This window comes from Oncorhynchus gorbuscha, unplaced genomic scaffold (assembly GCF_021184085.1).
Source record: "Oncorhynchus gorbuscha isolate QuinsamMale2020 ecotype Even-year unplaced genomic scaffold, OgorEven_v1.0 Un_scaffold_689, whole genome shotgun sequence".
NCBI classification, from domain to species: Eukaryota; Metazoa; Chordata; class Actinopteri; order Salmoniformes; family Salmonidae; genus Oncorhynchus; species Oncorhynchus gorbuscha.
In genome coordinates this window covers 247501-259722 of record NW_025745765.1, presented here as the reverse complement: position 1 = coordinate 259722, position 12222 = coordinate 247501, and the positions used below count along the sequence as shown (strand labels likewise).

The window sequence follows — 12222 nt, the reverse complement described above, 5'->3', positions numbered from 1 at the left end:
GTAGACTGAGCTGTGCCGTAGAACCACAGACTACACCTTGGCAGTAGACTGAGCTGTGCCATAGAACCACAGACTACACCTTGGCAGTAGACTGAGCTGTTCCATAGAACCACAGACTACACCTTGGCAGTAGACTGACAGTATTTTAAGGCGGTTGAGATCCTCCTAAACTCCTGTGTCTCCTCCCCAGGGCTCCAGATGGACCCTCCAGGCCACCACCATGGACGGAAACTTTGTACGTGTAATTCAACCCTCAGAAACAACAATGATATAAGGGTTAGGGTTATTACTATTGATCAAATGATATTTGAATTCAATATTAAAGACACCCAAGGACATGTTTACCTGAATTAAAGACACCCAAAGACATGTTTACCTGAATTAATGACACCCTAGGACATGTTCACCTGAATTGAAGACACCCAAGGACATGTTAACCTGAATTAATGACACCCAAAGACATGTTTACCTGAATTAAAGACAATCTAGGACATGTTTACCTGAATTGGGGGCACACCTAGGGACATGTTTCATCTGAATGAAGACACCAGGACATGTTTACCTGAATTAAAGATGCAGGAGTTTACATTGAGATTTACATTTGTTATTTAGCAGACGCTCTTATCCAGAGCGACTTTACAGGACATGTTTACCTGAATTTGATACCAGGGATGTTTACCTGAATTAATGACACCCAGGGACATGTTTACCTCAATTAAAGACACCCAGGGACATACGTAACTAACTGCTGTTTCTCCTCCGCAGGGAATTCTCATGGTACAGCCAGATCAGATGCAGGTGAGCCACTTCCCTATCTTTATATGCTAACAATTTAAACCATACTAACTATACAAACCATATGCTAACTATATATTCCCCTATCTTTATATGCTAACAACTTAAACTATACTAACTATATATTCCCCTATCTTTATATGCTAACAACAACTATAAACTCTATACTATCTTTTATACTCTATATTCTAACCTATCTATCTTTATATGCTAACAACTTTAAACTATGCTAACTTAAACTATATAACTCTATATTCCCCTATCTTTATATGCTAACAATTTAAACTATACTAACTATATATTCCCCTATCTTTATATGCTAAATAACTAAACTATGCTAACTATATATTCCCTATCTTTATATGCTAACAATTTAAACTATACTAACTATATATTCCCCTATCTTTATATGCTAAATAACTTAAACTATACTAACTCTATATTCCCTATCTTTATATGCTAACAACTTAAACTATACTAACTATACAAACCATATGTTAACTATATATTCCCTATCTTTATATGCTAACAACTTAAACTATGCTAACTATATATTCCCTATCTTTATATGCTAACAATTTAAACTATACTAACTATATATTCCCCTATCTTTATATGCTAACAACTTAAACTATACTAACTCTATATTCCCCTATCTTTATATGCTAACAACTTAAACTATACTAACTATACAAACCATATGCTAACTATATATTCCCTATCTTTATATGCTAACAACTTAAACTATACTAACTATACAAACCATATACTAACTATATATTCCCCTATCTTTATATGCTAACAACTTAAACTATACTAACTATATATTCCCCTATCTTTATATGCTAACAATTTAAACTATACTAACTCTATATTTCCTATCTTTATATGCTAACAACTTAAACTATACTAACTCTATATTCCCCTATCTTTATATGTTAACAACTTAAACTATACTAACTATACAAACCATATACTAACTCTATATTCCCTATCTTTATATGCTAACAACTTAAACTATACTAACTATATATTCCCCTATCTTTATATGCTAACAATTTAAAACTATACTAACTATATATTCCCCTATCTTTATATAACAACAAACTATACTAACTCTATATTCCCCTCATCTTTATATGCTAACAACTTAAACTATACTAACTATACAAACCATATACTAACTATATATTCCCTATCTTTATATGCTAACAACTTAAACTATACTAACTATATATTCAACTAAACTATACTAACTATATATTCCCTATCTTTATATGCTAACAATTAAACTATACTAACTATATATTCCCCTATCTTTATATGCAACTTAAACTATACTAACTATACAAACTATATGCTAACTCTATATTCCCCTATCTTTATATAACAACTAACAACTATAAACTATACTAACTATACAAACCATATAACTAAACTATATAACTTCCCCTATCTTTATATGCTAACAACAGCAAACTATACCAACTATACAAACCATATCCTAACTCTATATAAACCTATCTTTATATACTAAATTAGGCTACTAACTGTATACCCTGTCTTTGTAATCTTTACAAACCAGGCTATAAAACTTAAACCATACTAACTATATATTCCCCTATCTTTATATGCTAACAACTACAAACTATACAAACTCTATAAACCATATGCTAACTATATATTATATACTAACTATACTAACTATATATACTAACTATACTTACTATATATACTAACTATACAAACCATATACAACTCCTATTAACCACATGCTAACTATATATACTAACTATACTTTACTATATATACTAACTATACAAACCATATACTAACTCTATTAACCATATGCTAACTATATATACTAACTATACTAACTATATATACTAACTATACAAACCATATACAAACTCTATTAACCACATGCTAACTATATATACTAACTATACTAACTATATATACTAACTATACAAACCATATACAAACTCTATTAACCACATGCTAACTATATATACTAACTATACTTACTATATATACTAACTATACAAACCATATACAAACCCTATAAAACCATATGCAAACTATATATAATATATACTAACTATACTAAATATATATACTAACTATACTTACTATATATACTAACTATACAAACCATATACAAACTCTATTAACCACATGCTAACTATATATACTAACTATACTAACTATATATACTAACTATACAAACCATATACTAACTCTATACACCATATACTAACTATATAAACCATATAATAACTATATATACTAACTATATATATATATATTAACTATACTACCTATATATACTAACTATACAAACCATATACTAACGCTTATAAACCATATACTAACTATACAAACCATATACTAACTCTATATATATATATATATATATATATATATATATATTATTATTAACTATACTAACTATATATACTAACTACACTAACTATATATATATACTAACTATGCTAACTATATATACTAAATATACTAACTATATATACTAACTATACAAACCATATACAAACTCTATAAAAACCATATGCAAACTATATATAATATATACTAACTATACTAACTATATATACTAACTATACTTACTATATATACTAACTATAGAAACCATATACAAACTCTATTAACCACATGCTAACTATATATACTAACTATACTAACTATATATACTAACTATACAAACCATATACAAACTATATTAACCACATGCTAACTATATATACTAACTATACTTAATATATATACTAACTATACAAACCATATACAAACTCTATAAACCATATGCTAACTATATATAATATATACTAACTATACTAACTATATATACTAACTATACTTACTATATATACTAACTATACAAACCATATACAAACTCTATAAACCACATGCTAACTATATATACTAACTATACTTACTATATATACTAACTATACAAACCATATACTAACTCTATTAACCACATGCTAACTATATATACTAACTATACTTACTATATATACTAACTATACAAACCATATACTAACTCTATTAACCATATGCTAACTATATATACTAACTATACTAACTATATATACTAACTATACAAACCATATACAAACTCTATTAACCACATGCTAACTATATATACTAACTATACTTACTATATATACTAACTATACAAACCATATACAAAAACTCTATAAACCATATGCTAACTATATATACTAACTATACTAACTATATATACTAACTATACAAACCATATACAAACTCTATTAACTATATAACTATATATAATATATACTAACTATGCTAACTATATATACTAAATATACTAACTATATATACTAACTATACAAACCATATACAAACTCTATAAACCATATGCTAACTATATATAATATATACTAACTATGCTAACTATATATACTAAATATACTAACTATATATACTAACTATACAAACCATATACAAACTCTATAAACCATATGCAAACTATATATAATATACTAACTATACTAACTATATATACTAACTATACTTACTATATATACTAACTATAGAAACCATATACAAACTCTATTAACCACATGCTAACTATATATACTAACTATACTAACTATATATACTAACTATACAAACCATATACAAACTATATTAACCACATGCTAACTATATATACTAACTATACTTAATATATATACTAACTATACAAACCATATACAAACTCTATAAACCATATGCTAACTATATATAATATATACTAACTATACTAACTATATATACTAACTATACTTACTATATATACTAACTATACAAACCATATACAAACTATTAACCACATGCTAACTATATATACTAACTATACTAACTATATATACTAACTATACAAACCATATACTAACTCTATACACCATATACTAACTATATAAACCATATAATAACTATATATACTAACTATATATATATATATATATATATTAACTATACTACCTATATATACTAACTATACAAACCATATACTAACGCTATAAACCATATACTAACTATACAAACCATATACTAACTCTATATATATATATATATATATATATATATATATATATATATATATATATATATATATATATTAACTATACTAACTATATATACTAACTACACTAACTATATATATACTAACTATGCTAACTATATATACTAAATATACTAACTATATATACTAACTATATATAGTATCTACACTAACTATACTAACTATATATACTAACTATACTAACTCTATATACTATATACTAACTCTATATACTATATACTAACTCTATATACTATATACTAACTATATATACTAACTATACTAACTATATATACAAGCCTTATTGCTTAAGGCCTGGCCTTATTGATTAAATATACCAGACCTCCTCTGGCCTTATTGATTAAATATACCAGACCTCCTCTGGCCTTATTGATTAAATATACCAGACCTCCTCTGGCCTTATTGATTAAATATACCAGACCTCCTCTGGCCTTATTGATTAAATATACCAGACCTCCTCTGGCCTTATTGATTAAATATACCAGACCTCCTCTGGCCTTATTGATTAAATATACCAGACCTCCTCTGGCCTTATTGATTAAATATACCAGACCTCCTCTGGCCTTATTGATTAAATATACCAGACCTCCTCTGGCCTTATTGATTAAATATACCAGACCTCCTCTGGCCTTATTGATTAAATATACCAGACCTCCTCTGGCCTTATTGATTAAATATACCAGACCTCCTCTGGCCTTATTAAATATACCTGACCTCCTCTGGCCTTATTGATTAAATATACCAGACCTCCTCTGGCCTTATTGATTAAATATACCAGACCTCCTCTGGCCTTATTGATTAAATATACCAGACCTCCTCTGGCCTTATTGATTAAATATACCAGACCTCCTCTGGCCTTATTGATTAAATATACCAGACCTCCTCTGGCCTTATTGATTAAATATACCAGACCTCCTCTGGCCTTATTGATTAAATATACCAGACCTCCTCTGGCCTTATTGATTAAATATACCAGACCTCCTCTGGCCTTATTGATTAAATATACCAGACCTCCTCTGGCCTTATTGATTAAATATACCAGACCTCCTCTGGCCTTATTGATTAAATATACCAGACCTCCTCTGGCCTTATTGATTAAATATACCAGACCTCCTCTGGCCTTATTGATTAAATATACCAGACCTCCTCTGGCCTTATTGATTAAATATACCAGACCTCCTCTGGCCTTATTGATTAAATATACCAGACCTCCTCTGGCCTTATTGATTAAATATACCAGACCTCCTCTGGCCTTATTGATTAAATATACCAGACCTCCTCTGGCCTTATTGATTAAATATACCAGACCTCCTCTGGCCTTATTGATTAAATATACCAGACCTCCTCTGGCCTTATTGATTAAATATACCAGACCTCCTCTGGCCTTATTGATTAAATATACCAGACCTCCTCTGGCCTTATTGATTAAATATACCAGACCTCCTCTGGCCTTATTGATTAAATATACCAGACCTCCTCTGGCCTTATTGATTAAATATACCAGACCTCCTCGGGCCTTATTGATTAAATATACCAGACCTCCTCTGGCCTTATTGATTAAATATACCAGACCTCCTCTGGCCTTATTGATTAAATATACCAGACCTCCTCTGGCCTTATTGATTAAATATACCAGACCTCCTCTGACCTTATTGATTAAATATACCAGACCTCCTCTGGCCTTATTGATTAAATATCCCAGACCTCCTCTGGCCTTATTGATTAAATATCCCAGACCTCCTCTGGCCTTATTGATTAAATATACCAGACCTCCTCTGGCCTTATTGATTAAATATACCAGACCTCCTCTGGCCTTATTGATTAAATATACCAGACCTCCTCCTTATTAAATATACCTGGGCCTTATTGATTAAATATACCAGACCTCCTCTGGCCTTATTGATTAAATATACCAGACCTCCTCTGGCCTTATTGATTAAATATACCAGACCTCCTCTGGCCTTATTGATTAAATATACCAGACCTCCTCTGGCCTTATTGATTAAATATACCAGACGTCCTCTGGCCTTATTGATTAAATATATACTGTAATTTGTAGGCGTGACATGCTCATGTTCTGCTTCCTGTCTGTCAGACTGTCAACCCCATCCTAATCCTGGCCCTGGTCCCCATCATGGACAGCCTGGTCTACCCTCTCATAAAGAAATGCCACCTGAACTTTACGTGAGTTGTGTGACTGCTTACACACGTTTTCAAAACTGGCTCCTTTTTTCAAAACTCTACACGCAATTCCCAAAACGGCACACACAAAATGCCTCACATCTCCTTCAACATGTAACACTGCATTCAACAATGCCATAAACACGTGTCAGAATGAAGCGTTTGCATCAAATGGCAAACACTGCTTTCATAATAGCACATGTCTGGATATACCATGTAAACACTGTTGTTCTAAATCTAAAGCTCTTTCATAGGCTTATATCTACATTTCAATACAATGTTCTACAGTGAAAGTCATCTGCTGAGCGGGGTAACAAGTACACTGTAAACACCAATGCAATGTAGAAACAGAAAATATTTATTAGGCCAAATATTACTGTTGTATACAGTAGCATACAACAAACCCATAAAGATATGTAAACCAAAAGTATATTCTATAGAATACAGTAAAGAACACAATTGTGTGTGTGGCGTCCCGGGGGGACAGTCCAGGAATTGGTAGGGGGGGGGGACAGTCACCAGTGCTAAGCTACGCTTCATCTCTTCTCCGGCCTGTGTCTGGCCACAATACCTCGTCCACATCACAAGATAGGTTTTCTCTTGCCAAACATCGAGGGAAGTATCTCCTAGCATAGCGTATCCAACCTTGGACAGAGACGACCTCTATGTCCCCACATGGAGGGAAGTATCTCCTAGCATAGCGTATCCAACCTTGGACAGAGACGACCTCTATGTCCCCACATGGAGGGAAGTATCTCCTAGCATGGAGTATCCAACCTCTATGTCCCCACATGGAGGGAAGTATCTCCTAGCATGGCGTATCCAACCTCTATGTCCCCACATGGAGGGAAGTATCTCCTAGCATGGCGTATCCAACCTCTATGTCCCCACATGGAGGGAAGTATCTCCTAGCATGGCGTATCCAACCTTCCCCACATGGACAGAGGCAACCTCTATGTCCCCACATGGAGGGAAGTATCTCCTAGCATGGAGTATCCAACCTTGGAAGAGACCCTCTATGTCCCCACATGGAGGGAAGTATCTCCTAGCATGGCGTATCCAACCTCTATGTCCCCACATGGAGGGAAGTATCTCCTAGCATGGCGTATCCAACCTCTATGTCCCCACATGGAGGGAAGTATCTCCTAGCATGGCGTATCCAACCTCTATGTCCCCACATGGAGGGAAGTATCTCCTAGCATGGCGTATCCAACCTTGGACAGAGACAACCTCTATGTCCCCACATGGAGGGAAGTATCTCCTAGCATGGCGTATCCAACCTTGGACAGAGACGACCTCTATGTCCCCACATGGAGGGAAGTATCTCCTAGCATGGCGTATCCAACCTTGGACAGAGACGACCTCTATGTCCCCACATGGAGGGAAGTATCTCCTAGCATGGCGTATCCAACCTTGGACAGAGGGAAGTATCTCCTAGCATGGACCTCTATGTCCCCACATGGAGGGAAGTATCTCCTAGCATGGCGTATCCAACCTCTATGTCCCCACATGGAGGGAAGTATCTCCTAGCATGGCGTATCCAACCTCTATGTCCCCACATGGAGGGAAGTATCTCCTAGCATGGCGTATCCAACCTTGGACAGATGACAACCTCTATGTCCCCACATGGAGGGAAGTATCTCCTAGCATGGCGTATCCAACCTTGGACAGAGGGAAGTATCTCCTAGCATGACCTCTATGTCCCCACATGGAGGGAAGTATCTCCTAGCATGGCGTATCCAACCTTGGACAGAGACGACCTCTATGTCCCCACATGGAGGGAAGTATCTCCTAGCATGGCGTATCCAACCTTGGTCCCCACAGGAGGGAAGTATCTCCTAGCACCTCTATGTCCCCACATGGAGGGAAGTATCTCCTAGCATGGCGTATCCAACCTCTATGTCCCCACATGGAGGGAAGTATCTCCTAGCATGGCGTATCCAACCTCTATGTCCCCACATGGAGGGAAGTATCTCCTAGCATGGCGTATCCAACCTCTATGTCCCCACATGGAGGGAAGTATCTCCTAGCATGGCGTATCCAACCTTGGACAGAGACAACCTCTATGTCCCCACATGGAGGGAAGTATCTCCTAGCATGGCGTATCCAACCTTGGACAGAGACAACCTCTATGTCCCCACATGGAGGGAAGTATCTCCTAGCATGGCGTATCCAACCTTGGACAGAGACAACCTCTATGTCCCCACATGGAGGGAAGTATCTCCTAACATGGCATATCCAACCTCTATGTCCCCACATGGAGGGAAGTATCTCCTAGCATGGAGTATCCAACCTTGGACAGAGGCAACCTCTATGTCCCCACATGGAGGGAAGTATCTCCTAGCATGGCGTATCCAACCTTGGACAGAGACAACCTCTATGTCCCCACATGGAGGGAAGTATCTCCTAGCATGGCGTATCCAACCTCTATGTCCCCACATGGAGGGAAGTATCTCCTAGCATGGCGTATCCAACCTCTATGTCCCCACATGGAGGGAAGTATCTCCTAGCATGGCGTGTCCAACCTCTATGTCCCCACATGGAGGGAAGTATCTCCTAGCATGGCATCCAACCTCTATGTCCCCACATGGAGGAAAGTATCTCCTAGCATGGCGTATCCAACCTCTATGTCCCCACATGGAGGGAAGTATCTCCTAGCATGGCGTATCCAACCTCTATGTCCCCACATGGAGGGAAGTATCTCCTAGCATGGCGTATCCAACCTTGGACTCTATGTCCCCACATGGAGGGAAGTATCTCCTAGCATGGCGTATCCAACCTCTATGTCCCCACATGGAGGGAAGTATCTCCTAGCATGGCGTATCCAACCTCTATGTCCCCACATGGAGGGAAGTATCTCCTAGCATGGCGTATCCAACCTCTATGTCCCCACATGGAGGGAAGTATCTCCTAGCATGGCGTATCCAACCTCTATGTCCCCACATGGAGGGAAGTATCTCCTAGCATGGCGTATCCAACCTTGGACAGAGGCAACCTCTATGTCCCCACATGCGTCCTCCATTGCCTGGAGAAGTGGCATGCGGGCATAGGATTGGCGATCATACACTTTCCAGCGCCAGGCTGAGAAGAATTCCTCTATGGGATTTAGAAAAGGTGAATATGGGGGTAGGTACACAACTACACATTGTGGATGGGTGGCAAACCAGTTTTGGACCAGAACAGCCTGGTGAAAACTAACATTGTCCCATAAAACCACAAATCTAGCAGGCTCCTGATCTGGATCAGGGACAAGCATTGTGTAAATTGCATCCAGAATAGTGAGCATATGGCCGGTGTTGTACGGACCCAGTGTGGCGTTGTGATGGAGGACCCCGTTTTGAGTGTTGGCAGCACACATAGTTATATTACCCCCACGCTGTCCATAGTTATATTACCCCCACGCTGTCCATAGTTATATTACCCCCACGCTGTCCATAGTTATATTACCCCCACGCTGTCCATAGTTATATTACCCCCACGCTGTCCAGGGACATTGGTAGTTGCCCTCTGTCCTATTACATTTCTTCCGCGGCGCCTGGTTTTGGTGAGGTTGAAGCCAACCTCATCCACATAAATAAATTCATGGCGAATTACATGGGCATCCAGCTCCAATACTCTCTGTAACAGACAAAAGGATATACAGATGAGTAAATATGGTCTGAAGTACTGGAAGTAGTGTTGCATACATACCTCCTCAAAGTCATGTCGCATATTCTTGACTCTGTCAGAGTTTCTCTCAAATGGCACCTTGTAAAGTTGTTTCATCGTCACTCAGTGCCGTTGGAGGATGCGTTGGTTGACAGGCTTACAGCATTGATGTTGTTAAATATGGTGTCATTATTCAAGATATGCTCTCTTATCTCTCGATTCCTAATTGCATTGTTGGCCAAAACCATATTTATAATTGCAGTCTCTTGTACATCTGTAAACAAGCGTCCTCATCCTCCATGATGTCTTTGCCTTTCCACTCTGTACAGAATTCAAACACAGTATGTGTTCAGCATAGGAACTGTAAACAATGTACAAAAACATGTAGTACAGCATGATAACCAACCTCATTCATTCAATGCAGGGCAGTAAATGGATGGCTTAGAGTTACCAACCTCATTCATTCAATGCAGGGCAGTAAATGGATGGCTTAGAGTTACCAACCTCATTCATTCAATGCAGGGCAGTAAATGGATGGCTTAGAGTTACCAACCTCATTCATTCAATGCAGGGCAGTAAATGGATGGCTTAGAGTTACCAACCTCATTCATTCAGTGCAGGGCAGTAAATGGATGGCTTAGAGTTACCAACCTCATTCATTCAATGCAGGGCAGTAAATGGATGGCTTAGAGTCACCAACCTCATTCATTCAATGCAGGGCAGTAAATGGATGGCTTAGAGTTACCAACCTCATTCATTCAGTGCAGGGCAGTAAATGGATGGCTTAGAGTTACCAACCTCATTCATTCAATGCAGGGCAGTAAATGGATGGCTTAGAGTTACCAACCTCATTCATTCAATGCAGGGCAGTAAATGGATGTCTTAGAGTTACCAACCTCATTCATTCAATGCAGGGCAGTAAATGGATGGCTTAGAGTTACCAACCTCATTCATTCAGTGCAGGGCAGTAAATGGATGGCTTAGAGTTACCAACCTCATTCATTCAGTGCAGGGCAGTAAATGGATGGCTTAGAGTTACAAATGTTTATCCAATACTATGCAGTCATACATATTTTACAGTACTTTACTGTAATGCTAAAATAGTCATTAGATTTGCATACCTGTTCTCATTTCTGAAGGTTCGAATTATGGACGGCACTGTAAATCGACAGTATATACATTGGGCTGGTGTCTCAAAGTCCAGCCATCTTAAAGTGGCTAATACCGTGTTTGACTCCTTGATGTCCCCAGTCCACCTGGCATATGCTGATGCTAAGTTTAAACTGTTCTGCCTTGTTTATTATTATTCTGGACTCTTTCAGTCCAGCCTCATTCATTCATGGTCAAAATGGATGGCTTGACTCCTACTATGCTGTCCCCAGTCCACCTGGCCGTGCTGCTGCTCCAGTTTAAACTGTTCTGCCTTATTATTATTCTGGACTCTCAGTCCAGCCTCTCTCATGGTCAAACCGTGGTTGATCACA

At 36.9% G+C, this 12222-nt stretch overlaps 1 pseudogene; it reads left to right on the top strand.

The window, feature by feature from the left end:
* LOC124019814 overlaps positions 1-12222 on the top strand; it is a 32978-nt pseudogene that overhangs the window by 1390 nt on the left and 19366 nt on the right.